The sequence below is a fragment of the Myotis daubentonii genome, chromosome 16 (assembly GCF_963259705.1).
Source record: "Myotis daubentonii chromosome 16, mMyoDau2.1, whole genome shotgun sequence".
Lineage (NCBI taxonomy): Eukaryota > Metazoa > Chordata > Mammalia > Chiroptera > Vespertilionidae > Myotis > Myotis daubentonii.
In genome coordinates, this window is record NC_081855.1 from 53,284,782 (window position 1) to 53,298,928 (window position 14,147).

Sequence of the window (14,147 nt, forward strand, 5' to 3'; positions counted from 1 at the left end):
TGGAAATTTATGCTCCAAAAAATGGTACAGAGTTTTCCTCCCGGAAATGGATTTACGGGCAATTTTTCTTAGCCTGGTGCGTTTTGGGTTTCCACATTTGCTGTGTGGAGCATCCTTTGGAATACAGAAAACCTTTTTTCTTTTCTTTTCGGGATGGTTCCGTGGCGGATCCCTTGACGGGTGCCTGGAGGGGTCTGTCGCAGAGCTAAGGCAGCTGCCCGGCGGGTCCAGGATGCTGGCGGCCGACCGTGCGAGCCCGTCGGCCGAGGCGAAGGCCAACCTTGCTCCTGGCTGCATCTCCCGCGATCGCTCTCACCTCCCGAATCCACTGGGGACAGTCAGTGTCTCAAATACCCAGCCGGTTAGACACCGTGTTTGATGGAAGATCCAGTTCCCGGGATTAGTGCTGGGGTGAAAAATGACCCACCAGTCGCTGGAGACACCGTGGAGCTGGAGCGGAGCTCAGTGTTTATCACCCAGGCTCCCAGCGCAGGGGCCGGACACCACACAAGGCTGACAGATGATTCTCGTGAGAAACCTCCCGCTTCCATCTGATTACGGGCCCATAAACACAGATTGCCATTGAGCGGAGTTAGGGATCTGCCTGCATTGGGCCTGCCAGGGCTCAGAAGCCGTCCGGCTGCTCACCCCTGGGGTCCCGGGCTGCTCGGGGGACTCTGAGCAGCTGCCGCAGTTGTGCCTGTGTTATGACAGGGTTGCTGGGAGTGTCCCCATGTACCCTTCATGCGGGTGTCTGCCTCTCCTGTTACTGGGCAGGATGTGTCTTCCCCTGATTGTCCAGTCCTACCCAGCTTTGGGTGGTAGAGTGTGCCCAGCTGGTGCTAGGAGGCTCTGGCCAACTTTGGTCCGGGGCCCACCATCCTGCTTTTTCTCTTCTTCTCTCACTCACTCATTCACTCATGCATTCATTTATTCACGCATTCATTCATGCATTCGCTCATTCATTCATTTGTACATTCGTTTATGTATTCATTCATTATCCATCCATTCATGCATTTATCATTTGGCAAGATTGGGCAGCTGCCAGGAGTCAAACCCATGGTCCTAGGTATTCCCTACTAAGATGGTCACATCCATCAGCGTGGAAGCCCCAGGAGCTGGGAGAGCGCAGAGGAGGGAGGCCAGCCTGGGCCATGAGGAGGGAATGCCAGCCACTCAGCTCACCAACCGTGTCCAGACACCCTCGCGACACCTCACCCCCTGGAGACCGGACAGAAGCGAAACCACAGTGTCTGCACCTCATGTGGCTGATCACCATCGGGCATTTCTTCTGTGGAGATCGCTCCTTTCTCCCCCCACCTGTGGGGGGAGGGTCAGGGGGTGCTTCGGGGCCTTGCGTGAGGAGACAAGCTGAACCCAGAGCAGGGTGCCCTGTGGGGTCTTGAGTCTTTGGCTGCAATGAACTCAACTAATATTTACCGGCTCCGCCGGCACCGCTCAGGCACCGGGGAGCGTAAGAGGCCAAATGAGACAAAGTCCGAGCTTCCATTCTACTGGGAAGAGAGCGGCCACAGCCAAAGAACCCCCGGGAGGTGCGCGTGCCCAGCGCAGAGAAGGGGGAGAGAGGGTGGGCACGGGCACGTAGTTCACATACAGGCGGGGCTGAGGGCCGCTTGGACCGTGGTGACAACAGAGGGAGTGGCTGGCCTCCAGGCTCGCTTTGAACGCAGAGTGTTCAGGGTGGGGCCAGAGAGAGAGAGGCTGGAGGAGGGTGCTCGGGTGTTTTGCTTGAGAATCAGGAGGACAGGAACGTCGTTGACTGAGTGGAGGAAGCTGGGGGCGAACATTTGGGGAAATGTCATTTCTAACCCACACTCACGTCCCCAAGTGCCGCCCCAACCTCAGGGTCCCGGACCGGCGGCGCGAGGACACGGCACTGTTTTCCGTCACCCGTGCGTCTGCCCGCCTGCTTTTGTCGCGGTCCCCGGGCATGCATGCAGTGAACAGGGAGGTGCCTGGGCCCCCCATACTGTGCGAACCCCAGCACAGTGTGCAGCAGCCTGAGCCCGAGCCTTCCCCCGCCCCTTCCTGGGTCCAGACATCAGGCGGTCCAGCACCACCGCGGGGCCCAGGCGTCTGGTGCAGCTGCCTCCAGGCCGCGCCCCGCTGTTCTGGCTCCTTCTCCATAGTAACGCCCCGGCCCAGCTCGCACCCGCCTCCGTGGCGGACCAGCTGCTGGGGCTCCGCTCTTCCATCCCCGTTCCTGGGAGGCCCCGGATCCCGATTCTCTGCAAACACATCTGGGCTTCTTCTGCCCACATGACAGGAACATCTGCTGCCCTGAAGGAGAGGACACAGGGGCCTTATTGTAATCAGTCCTAATTGTCTCGAGCCCCAGGGGCACTTGCATTGGAGCCAGGGATCTAATGACTTCCAAGATGTTTCTAGAAGCACGTATGGCCTTCTGCGGTCCAGGTGGCAGTGGAAAAGGGGCGTGGAAGAGGGTGCCTGGGCTCCCATGACCCCGTTGCCGCCTATACCTCACCCACCTCCTGAAGCTCACCCTACGAACAAGCGTGGCAAACGCTCCCAATGTGTTCCCACCTCGACAGCCCGTCGTGTGCGTCCTTTAAGGAGTTAATCGGGAACGGCCAGCGTGGAGGACCGTCCCATTCCCCATCACCCGAAAGGGCAGCAGGACACGCAGAAGGGCTGACCATGGAATAAACAAGCACACGCCCATTTGCAGGGAGTCGCCCGGAGCTTCGGATGCCTTAGGCTTTGTGGTCTCGCAGGCAAGGAGGAGCGCCCTGTTCTCCTGGGGACAGATGGGCCTGTTTGCAAAGACTTCCTCCGACGCCCCCGGACGCACAACATCCTGTCCTGGGCGGGTGGCTGAGACCCCAGAGACTGAACAGACCTCAAAGAAACACGGGCCCCAGAAGTAGCAGCATCTGTCTGTCTGTAGAGCCAGGAGGCCATTGTCACCGCCTCTTTGTCCGAGGGCGCGACGCTTTCCATTCGCAGCTGGGCGCAGGGCCCGAGAGCGGGAGGGAGGGGCCCTGCTGACCTGCCTGCCGTGGAAGCTGTGGGCCGGGGCCTGGAGGGAGAGAGAAGGCGTGGGGATGGGCAGGCTGTGAGAGCATCAGCCCTGGGTGGGCCATGGCCGTGCCTGGCACTGGGGCTCGGGCAGAAATTTCCCCAAGAACCGAGGCTGACCTGAGTAGGCGTCTTGCCCAACCAGGCTACCTCTTGGTCCCAGGCGTGTCTGGTTTTCTTCTGGAGGAGAGCCGGCCGACACTGCGGCCTCTTTGAAGTGAGGCTTCTGCAGGGGGAGAGACCACAGGGTGGAGGGGCCCCCTGCAGGCACTGCGGGGATCCCCAATGTCAGTCACCAGCAGTCACGCAAACATAGTGCTAGGCCAGGGCTGTACACAGAGAGCCCGGGACTCCTGGCACCCCCGGGACAGGACTAACCGAGAGCAGACTGGATGCCACCCCTGCATTTCCCACACAGACGTAGCTTCTGGGATTCGGACGAACATCAGAATCCTTCCTAACGCTATTCCCAGGCAGCGACAAGCACTAAGACCCAGAGCGCGCATTCAAGGTGACCTTACAGTTTAGAATTGATTCACGGACACAGGTAAACTTGTACTAGCTCTGCAGATATTTAACCGACAAAAACATGCTTAATGATCATCATAGCAAAGAGGACCACTCACCTTGCCTAAAAGTGAAGGTGCTTGCCGCACTGGGAGACCTCACCTCGGAGCATCACGCGATCCACGCCCTGCATTTTCCGTGAGGACCATCCTCACTGAGGATACAGCAATCTTTGATCACCTCTTCCCGAAGGCCCCTGGGATCCCCGGCCAGGTTACAGGTTCTGGGGAGAGGGCGAGGCAGCCAAGACGGAGGTCTGCACTCTCTGGGGCACCCCTCCAATCTGCTCCTCCTCCCTCCCTCTCTCGCCTAAGCTCCCCTCAGGTGAGTGACCATCTCAGCTACCGGGAGCTCTGTTAGTAATTACACAGAACGGGCTCCGGCTCCTCCCGCCAGCTCCTCTCGGGGTGAGAGCACGGATCGATGGAGCGCTTGGCTGAGCGACGAGGCTCCAGGGGCTGGACGATTCATTAAGCCTTGCCTGCCTCGAGCACATGCCTAGCGCCTGCAAAGGGCCTTTTAATTGCCACTTGAATGGGTAGCTCCCTTCCTTCTCTCGACATCAAGAATCTTCTCAGAAGTGGCAGAGAGGGAAGCTGGGAGCTGGTGGAGCAGGTCTGCCCAGCAGTCCAAGGCCCCCGTCTGGGCAGGCCTCAGGGAGGCTCCCCTCGGCTGCCTCCCCTGAGATGGGCTCACTGCCCGAGTACCCTTTGGGGAGCCAGCATCCTGCCTCCCACCGCCTCCAGCTCCTCAGGTCACCGAGTGCTTCTCCACCCAAGGCCCTGGATGGAGGTGTGGGGCTGGCACCCTCCCTCCCCTACGGCCTGCGCTCAGCAACATTGGAAGCAGATCTGCTCCCCTTCCCCTCCTCCCTCTTCTTCCCCCCCATGTTGGTGTCCACGGTGCCACTTGGGTTTGGAAACCCCGCTCCATGTCCCTGGACAAGCCAGAGTGAAACCTGGGTCCATGGATCACTCCGCCAGAGGGCTTCCCACTGGGGCAGCTGGAGTGGTTTCAGGTGGATGAGCTGCCGTGTCCTGGAGTGCAGGCTCTCCCGGTGGGAGGTGATGGCTGCTGCATGCTGGGGAGGGGGCAGGGCAGGGGCCAGGTCCATCCCCTTCGTCTCCCTGCACACACACATCAGAGGGAACGTGTTGGCCTGGGCTCCTGGATCTACCAGATCCAACACAGAAACCGCATCACTCGCTCAGGGGAGCGAGGGCAGCCGGCTGAAAGAGCAGGGCCCTCCTGCAGGCCACCAAGGGCCGCGCTCCCTGCTCGGGGACTAGGTTTGGCAGGACAGACAGAATCGAAGGGCCCGAAGGAGGGTTGGAGAGAGGAAGAGTCCGGGGAGGACAGAACAGCGGCAACACGAAGGGTGGAAAGAGCGCATGACTTGAAATCAAAATACCTTCAAGCCCCCACTTTCCCCAGCTCTCCGTGTGACCTTGGACAAGTCATTTGACCTTTCCGAGCCTCAGTGGGCTCGTCTGTCAAGGGAGGATTTGCAATACCTCCCTAACAGGGTGGCTGTAAAGATTGGGTGAATCCTATAAATGCGTTCTCCACCCAAAGAATTTCTCTGACCTCAGTCTTTGCATCCCACCTGCTGAGCTATAAACCCACGTGATACTGAGAGCCTTCTAGAACCGATGTGGGTTGGTGACTCTTGACTCTCCAGGCTCTCAGAAAACGGCAGGGGGGCTGGAGGGACACCACGGGGAAATCCTAAACCCATTGGCCTCTAATGAAGGGACAGGAGCCGAGACCCCGCTCACCTGCCTTTGCTGCTGTTTGACATTCTTGGGAGGAGACCCCCAACCTGATTCTGCTCAAAGAGGCTGTCCAGAGTGATGCCTGGACGGGGTGATGGATGGCCACCAGGCACAGTTTCTGACACTGGAGCACAGGCGGGCACTCTTTATCCGGAGCCAAGGGCAGCGGGAGGCTGCAGATAAGCTCTCTGGTTACCAGATCCCCCAAAAAGTCCATCCTGGGCCCCCGAGGCAATCGCGCAGGATTCAATAGGCGAGCCGGCATGTCGGGAGCGGAGTGCGGCCGCTGGGGAAATTTCCCCCGAGCCGGGAGGCTGTCGCACCAGAATTCCATAAAAGTCACAGGCCTGAGTAGAGACTCAAACCACCTCTGACATCCAATTGTCTTTGCCATTTGCAATTCCGGGGAAATTACATGGGCCGTGCGGGGCCCCCGGAGGCCAGGACCTCGGTGCCCGAGTCTATTTCGATTCATTGAGTTGTTAGGTTGCAGCCTCGGGGACGTGGGAGACGGGATGGGCAGTCGGCTCCGCAGGGCTCACCTTTTTGGCCTCCAGGCGATTCATCAGGGCCGGCTGGTGCCCGGCGGCGTATAATATATAACCGCCAGCCCCCGGAGAGCTAGGAAAACCGGGCTGTAACCCTCCGTGCCTGCACCCCAGGATCCTCCCGCTCCAGCTGGCGCTGTGAGCTTGGCGAGGACAGGGGGCTGGCTGGTCAGATCACCTGGGCTAAAATTCTTCAGCCTCCTCGCCCAGCCTGGTGCGGCTCAGTGGTTGAGCGTTGACTCAGGAACCAAGAGGTTACTGGTTCGATTCCCAGTCAGGGCACATGCCCGGGTTGCGGGCTCGATCCCCAGTAGGGGGCATGCAAGAGGCAGCCGATGGATGATTCTCTCTCAGCATTGATGCTTCTCTCTCTCCCGCTCTCTCTCCTTTCCTGTCTGAAATCAATAAGAATATATTTTTAAAAAATTCCTTGGCCTCCACCTGCAAATTGTGGAGCTGGAAAGGCACCTGGCTCTCTGCCTCTGTTTGCTCATCTGCGAATGGGGCCGAAGATGAGACGGCCTCGTAGGGTTGCTGTGGGTCTGAATTGATTTTCTGCCACCCCACAGCCCGGCATGGGGCAGAGTACCAATCCTATGTCCTCCTCTGAGGTGACAAGCGGCACCAACGCCCCCCCCCCATTGCCCCTCCCTTTCCTCTCCATCAGCAGTGGCCCAGCCTCCGTCTCCTCAGCACATTTTCACTCAAGCTGATGGAGACCCCCTGCCCTCCAGCCTCCTCCGAGCCCTGAGGGTGGGAGAAGGCAGAACGAAGGTGGCGATGACAAGAGCCTGGTCCCCCCTTCCGGGGCCTCTGTCCCACTTGCTACCTTAGACTTGGGGTGACTGACACCACAGCTCTGCCCAAGCAGAGACCTGGAAGTGGCACGAGGCGGAAGCTGGGGCTCGCTCAGATGAGGGGTGCCTGCTTTCTGCCAGGGGGCCGGCCGGGCCACCACTGGAGGACTAAGGGAAGGAGCCCTGCCCTTTAAACCCTGCCATGGGCCACCTCTGCTGTGAGTGGCTGAGTGTACCCCGACATTCATATTGAAGGGGGCTTGAGGTCCTAACCCCCAGTATCTCAGAATGTGTCTATATTTGCTGATAGGCGGGGCCTGCTCTGCCCACCGCACGGGACCCTCGGCCCCCACCCAAACCCTCCCGAGGAAGGAGGAAGCGGGAGCCTTTCTTCACGCTCCTGATCGCCCCCACTTGGCCTCTTCCCTAGAGGCACCCCCTCCAGCCACCCATCCTTCTCTGGCGCCCTGGGCCTCATGGACCCCATGTTGGTTCCTCCTGCCTTTGGTTCCTCCCCAAGCCTTGGGCCTCTCCCCTCGCCTCATCCACACGGTCAAGCTGCCGCCCCGCCCCCCCCACATCACCTGGGGCCCAGCCCCCCTGCCCACTGCGCTTCTGTTTCCCGTCAGCTCGTCGCTGGCTCAGGAGCGACTCCAACGTACGAATTCCGTGTCCATATGTGGGAATGTTTCTCTGCTCTTCCCAACAGGGCGCATTCCAAGGGCCGCGCTGTATCTGGGGCCGGGAGGGCTCCCATGGGGCGCCCTCTGCCTCCCCCTGGAGCCTCTGTCCCTTAGGACCAGCCCACCCGCTGGTGAGCCTTGAAAGGTGAGTTGTTGGGCACAAGGACCCGACTTCACAGTCTCTGTTTTTCACTAAAACACACACCACAGCCCAGCAGCAGCCGCCTTGCTCCGTTCTGCGAAGGACTCCGAAGAAATCAAACGTTTCTTATTTCCTCTCCCACATAAATCTCGGTGTAAATTGTTCCTGCTGCCTCCTCCTCGCCCTTTCCCCTCCCCCTTTCCCTCCTCTCTCCTTTTTTTTTTCTTCTTTGTGATGTGCACCTTGAGTCGAATAAATTGCAGAGGGTCCATGGCCTTCTAGGGAAGAAGTCTCTCCGCTCAGCAAAACGCACAGCACGCTCCCACCGGGGGGAGGGGCCCCCCTCGATTCTCCAACACGGGCAGCAGCAGGCGTTCTGATGTCTCACTTGGGGGGAGGCTGGCAGGGGGACAGGCGGCTGGACCTGCTGGGGCTGAGGCAGCCTCGCCCTGCGTGGCTCCTGGGGTGTCACCACCTGTCCCTCCCGCGGGAGGCAGCCGCCCGAGGGGGAACCTCTCCTTCCGTCCATCCCTCACGGCCCTGCCCTACCCGCCTTGGGTGGGCTCTCCTCCTTCACCCCGATTCTGCCCCTGGGCCAGCAAGTCGCCGGTCCTGGAGCGCTCGGGCCCTGGCCAGCCCCGGCATGTTCTCTTCCCTGGAGGTGCCAGGCACTGGGATCTTCCTCGGGGGAAAGTTTCTCCTGGGGCTGACAGGGGTTCTCCCCAGAGCCCCGAGAGGAGGGGGCGGAGGAGGGCAGCACAGGGGCAGGCCTGCTGGGCTTCGGGCTTCGGGCACGCCTCAGTGAGAACAGACAGGGGAGCTGCAGGAAGAGACCCCCAGGTCAGCCCAGATGACGGGTTGCAGGACCCCAATCCCGCCCACCCCCCAGAAGAGCACACTCCCCTCCTCCCTATTCTCAGGGTCCTGCCCGGCCCCCCAGAGCCTGCCCTGCCCTGCCCCCCGACCCCCCCCAGCCCGCCGCCATCAGCTCTGCACAGCACAGGCGATGACCTCACACCAGCTCCGAGTGGGGTTCAATCCGACCCTCAGCTCTTCGCCCCTGAGTAGTAATTGAAGTGGTCTGATTGGGCCTCTCTGTTAGGCAGGCCCCGGGAGCTGCGGGAGAGGCTCCCAGAACACCCCTCCGCCCGATAATCTGTCTGTCTGTCTGTCTGTCTGGCTGACTGGCGTTTTATCTGGAGCCCCAGCCTGCGCTGGAGCACGGCAGTGTTTTAGGGTGTTATTATCACTCAGCACTTACAGCGCACTTCATCAGCGAGGGGGCCGGCAGCCGCGGCCGGACGGTAAAGCTGGTGCTGCGGTGGAGACGTGGCCTCGCGGGCCCGGTGGCATTTGATCCTGTGTCCCCCGTCCCCTGTGATCTGGTTATTAGCTACGTCTCTTCAAGGCAAATACCTGCTGCCTCACTCCTGATAAATGCGAGTTGGGGGGACGGGAGGCTCAGAGAGAGCGAGGGCGAGGGCGCAGGCTGGAGGAAGAGCACACGGGAGGCCTTAGGGTGGGGCCCCCCCGAAAGCGGAACTGAGATGGGGTGTGAGCGCAGGCGGTGTATTTGGGAGGAGAGGCCAGGATGCACCACAATGGGTGGGGAAGTGAGACGGGCGGGGAGGAAGCCACTAAGGAAAGGGGGTCGATGCCATGGGCAACCATGCTCAGCTCCGCTGGGGAACCGGGGAGACGGTGAGGAGCCCCCCAACGTTATTCCGCCCATGGGATGGAAGCTAGAGCTTTGGTCCTCTGATGGCAATCTCATATTGGCCAGGCAGCTCCTGAGGCGGTAGCTCCCCAGTTCTGAGCTTGGCCCCAGCTGGAGAGATACAGGTGCTGGCCCAGGAGCGCCCAGGAGGTGGCAGGGCGCTGGCACTGGCTGATGGGGGGTGCTGTCGGGTCTGGAAATGTGTGTGTTGATGAGAGGAGGAGCCCCGGAGAGGAGGCCTCCTCCCTCCCCTCACCCCCTGCCAGCGCTGGCTGTCCTGAAATTCCGGGGATTGACCCAATTCCATGCGGGCCAGTGTGCAGAGAAGTGGGGACTCTGTCCAGCGCCCCCCCCCCACCCCGTCCTGCCCCGAGTGCTTTCACGGGAAGGTCCCTGTGGTTTGGGCTCCAGTGCCAGCTCTGGTTGTGTAACCTTGGGCAAGTGACCTGATCTCTCCGGCCTCAGTTTCCTCACCTGTGAAATGGGAGCAATACTACCTTGCAGGGTTGTTTTGGGGGCATGGAGTGAGGTCCTGTGCATACATCGCCCAGTCCCGTGCCTGCCGCAGAACAAGATCTAGTGTGTATTCATTTCCCTTCCCTTCCCTTCCGTCCTCTGCCCGACCTCCACCCCCACCCAGGACCCAGTTCCTGTTTGACTTACAAGGATTTCCTTGGAGGCTCACAGTGGCAGGGCGAGAGGGACTCCCTGCTGCTGGGACACGGCACCCCCTTCCCATGCCGAGGGCATCTCCCCACGCCCCTTACCCAGCAGCCTCCTGCCAGGCCTCCCCTGAGGGGCCAATTTATGCAGCAGCTTAAGTTCCTTCAAAACTCCTTCCTCCTCCTGGAGACATGGGCGGGCGTCAGCGCTGCTGCTCTTCTTCAAAGGGCACCCCCCGGGCAGACGGAAAAGCTCTTTTCTCTTTTTCCTACATAGTTTTTCTCCTTCACAAAATTCTGCTCCTGCCTCAGCCCCTCACTTCCACAGAGCAATTGAGGGCCCATGGGAATCAGAGATCCCTACCCCCTGGGCACCTCCTGCGGGAAGGCCTCCCCGATTGCCCCCAGGGCCTCCAGCGCCCTCCTCTCCTCCTCAGGTGCTGGGCTTCCTGGTGGCCGCGGGCTTGCCTCCAGGAGCTTGTCTTTAAGGTCCGATAAGTGTGTGTGTCCGGGAAGCTTGAAGTCTATCTCTCCAGAGAGAGGACAGGAACTGTGCTCCATCCTTTCTCTGAGCCGCCTGCAAGGTCTGGTTCAAGGCCTGGGCCGAGGGGCAGCTGCTGCCGACTGCTCGGGGGTCAGAGCCTGACCTGAGCCAGCACGAGCCTGCTGCCAGGCCCAGGCAGGCTCTAAGGCAGGAGCCGGTGTCTCCGGGCAAGAGGGATCCATCGGCGCTGCAAGGCCCGGGCCCCCCACCGTGTCAAAGATCGATTCGGTGCAGATTAAGAGGACACGGCACCTACTCGCCGGGGCTTTGGGGGACCGTCCGCCTCCGGGGGCTGCTCCACGTAGGCCAGGAGCTCCGGGCCGGGAAGGGCAAGGACCGGAGCCCGTGGAGAGGGTCCCCTCCTGCGCTTTGAAATGAGGCCCCGGGTGGGTGTGCTCTGGAGGCTCTGGCTCCCTCCAGGTGCTGAGCCCTCTGTTTCCTGCATGAAGCCGCCTTTTCCGCCAGGGCCCCCCAAATACTCAGTGTCCCTTGTTCTTTCTTAACATGAATACCTCCGGTTTCCTCCAAGGCCAGGTGTCTGCCGCTGTCAGGGGCCCTGCTGGCTGCCTGTACTTGCCCGCATTACCGCCAGGCCCACCAGGCACCGGCCACCCCCGGGGCCACCTCCTCTCCCTCCTCTCCTCTCCCTCCTCTCCGGGGCAGGCTGGCCAGCGAGCACAGGCCAGGGGCCAGGAGGGCAGGATTGCCCTATTTAGGCTGTGCGGGGGGCAGGCACGTTGGCAGCCTGCATGCTGCACACACAGCAGCCTGAGTGGGGGCAGGGGCGGGCCACGCTCACCAAAGGCAGGGCAGAGAGAAGGGAGTGGGCGTTCATTGGGTTCCGCTGTGCTCCCGGCCCCACGACAGGCCCGCGGTTGCATGGTCTCACACTGCAAAGACAGCGCGGTGGTCAAGAGCTTGGGCTCCGGAGCAACGGAGCTGGAGAGTTTCAGCTCTGCCTGGGTGGGCGGCGGCAGACAGGAGCGTGAATCCTCCGCGGCCTCACTGTGTTCATCTGTAAAGTGGGCCTAACCCAAGCGCCCGCCTAGAGCTGTGACAAGGATTAAATGACAGCCTCTGTCCACAGCAGCCGGCCGTGGGCCGGACATCAGGACGCACCCGTAAATGCCGCCTCCTTCTGGCATAAGGACCACGGGAGGCAGAAGGCACCGCCCTTATTTCTGCTAGACGCGGCCGCCGAGGGTCTGAGATATTAAACTCGCCTAAGGCCGCGGAGTTGGAGAGCGGCGGGCTGCGGTCCGAGCCCAGGCCCTCCTCAGGGGGAAGAGACAAATGAGCCGGGGCCTTGAGAGGGCCCACCTGCTCGGCCACGTTGGCAAGGCGGAGAGGCATGGCTGCCAAGCTCCCAGCAGCTCACACAGCCGGGCAGGGACCTGCCCTCGGAGCCGGCGGAGAAGCGGAGTGCGGCCCCCGGCTCCCTCACCTTGTGCCGGGCTCTGTCCTTCAGCCGCCTGGGGACGGCCGGCAGCTGGAGTGACGCGGGGGAGCCAGGGACGGCGGCCCCGCAGCCCCTCCCCGCCTCACGGCGGAATTGACTTTGGATAAACAATTACAGGCTATTTACCTCGGACCATATGGTGCTGGGGAACAGGTGTGCGGTAATGACGAGCCCGGCTCCAATTAAGTGTCTGGGAGCCCGGCCGGATTCCTGCTGAGGCTTTAGCTTGGGCTGAAGCCCACGTACAAATGAGAGCTAAAAGGACCAAGGCAGAAGTGGGGGCCACGTGGGCACCCGAGATGGGTGTGGGGCGGGGCTGGTCAGCAGCTCCCACCCATCGTCCCGGTCCTCTGCAGCCCCCGTGACCTGGGGCCTTCTCCCCGGCAGCCCTGGTGACCCGGGAGTCATCAAGAAAACTGTCAGGGCCATTGACCTCTTGCCAAGGCCTCCCCCCTTTACCCCGGCACTGCCCGGGTAGGAAGTCGGGAGGAGATTCCTGTGAGGCCATGAGCAAAGCAGGAACTTGTCCCTCGTGGCCAAAGACGTTTCACCCTGACCCTTCCCTATGCCTTCATTTCCCTCCCCTCTGCCTTAATTCCCAACCATTTATACACTTATTTATTTCTTTTTTGAGGACCTACCAGTGTGCCAGGCACTGGTCTAGGTTTTGGGGACACATGGACAAACAAAATAGACACAGGCTTTATTGAGTCTATTTGATGAGGCTGGAGATGGCAGAGATTTTAGGAGGATGGAAAGACAACCAATGAGAACGTATACAAATAAGGTCATTTCCGAGAACAGTGATACGACAAGCAAAGCACAGCATTTCACCTGCTCAAGGAGCTACCTCCTCGCCATCCTCGCGGGCCCGGGTCACTTCCCAGGGACCTCCAGCGGCCAGCCACCGCCTCCTCCGGGCTCCTGGTCACTCCTGCCCGCCCCATCCTCGCACTCGAGTTTGTACACACAGCTGTTCTGTGCTCAGGACATGGACCTTCTCCAGGGCAGGGAGGGTGGCTGGCTCCTTGCTTTTTCCAGCACATGGTGCAGGGCGAGGGTTTGCTGAGTGATGGAGGAGGCCGGCCCCGACCTGGGCAGCCCCAGCTCCTGGGAGATGTGTCTGGCCAGCTGAGAAGACATTGTCCCCGCTGGCCTGGCCTGAGCAGGCGGACAGACTGCGACCGCAGAGAATGCCAGCCTGTGGGAGGGCCCCCACGCCCACGTGACCACGGAGCCGGGCAAGGTGCCCTCGCCAGTGTTCTGGGGGCTGCAAGCCCAGCCGAAGGAAGATGAACAGCTCCTGTCCCCGCGGTGGGCTGATGAGCGGCGAAGGAGGGCACGCGTGCGATGAATCTCCGTGTCAGTTTTCACGGCAGAGTGATGAGGCCGCACGGCGTGGGGGAGGCGGGGACGTGCCCCAGCTCCAGAGGCTGGGGAGGAGACGGACAGAAATGGAGATTTTTCCACACCCTTTTGCCTCCCTTTCGTATTTTTGTTTGCTTTTCATCTCGGGTTTGCACATTATTTTGGATTTGCCAAATCAGAATGAGCACCTTCCCACATTTCCCTACGGGGGAGCCCTTCGCTGTCTCCCCGTGGTCCCCCTCACGTCCCTCTGGGACGGGCCCACCCTCCTTGGGGATGCTGACCCCCTCCCGCTCTGTCCCACTCTAACGAGGTGCCTTCCCATAGGCAGACACGCTGTGCGACAGGGAGTGGGTAACAGATAATCCCAGGGGTGGGACGCTTCCAGGGCCAGGATTCTGGAAGCCTCCAGCCTCCAGCCCCCCTTTCCTACCGCGGCGGGGTGGGGGGAAAGCAAAGTAAATGGGTTTCGAGGTGGGAAACAAATTGGATTTTTAAAAAATGCTCCACTTCTAATGATCGGAGGGGTTATTCATAATCTCGGAGTAGAAAGTGTCTTGAAATCTATGTTTTGCGTTGACAGCCTCTCCCTAATGGGCAAGATCTCACACACGATAGGGCCATAAAACACCCGCGCGGCTGCCCTGCTGCCCGCCTGATAAGGGAGATGGACGGACCCTCCAGAGCAGGCAGGGGGCGCGGGGCCAGAGGAACCCACCTGCCTACCGGGCCTCCCTGGGCCGGGCCCCTCCCCCTCCCCCCCAGGCCCCTGCGGGTGGGAGGGAGGGAGGCCGGGAGGAGGAGGGAGCCCAGGCAGAGACCTTG

At 61.0% G+C, this 14,147-nt stretch overlaps 1 protein-coding gene across 2 annotated transcripts in view; it reads left to right on the forward strand.

Moving 5' to 3' along the window:
• The first annotated feature begins 11,739 nt into the window (after window positions 1–11,739).
• TTYH2 (tweety family member 2) overlaps window positions 11,740–14,147 on the forward strand; it is a 285,330-nt gene continuing 282,922 nt past the window's right edge. For both annotated transcript variants that reach the window (XM_059671076.1, XM_059671078.1), the window contains exon 1: window positions 11,740–11,752. The gene's annotated coding sequence lies outside the window, so the exon portion shown is untranslated. The remainder of the gene's footprint in view (window positions 11,753–14,147) is intronic.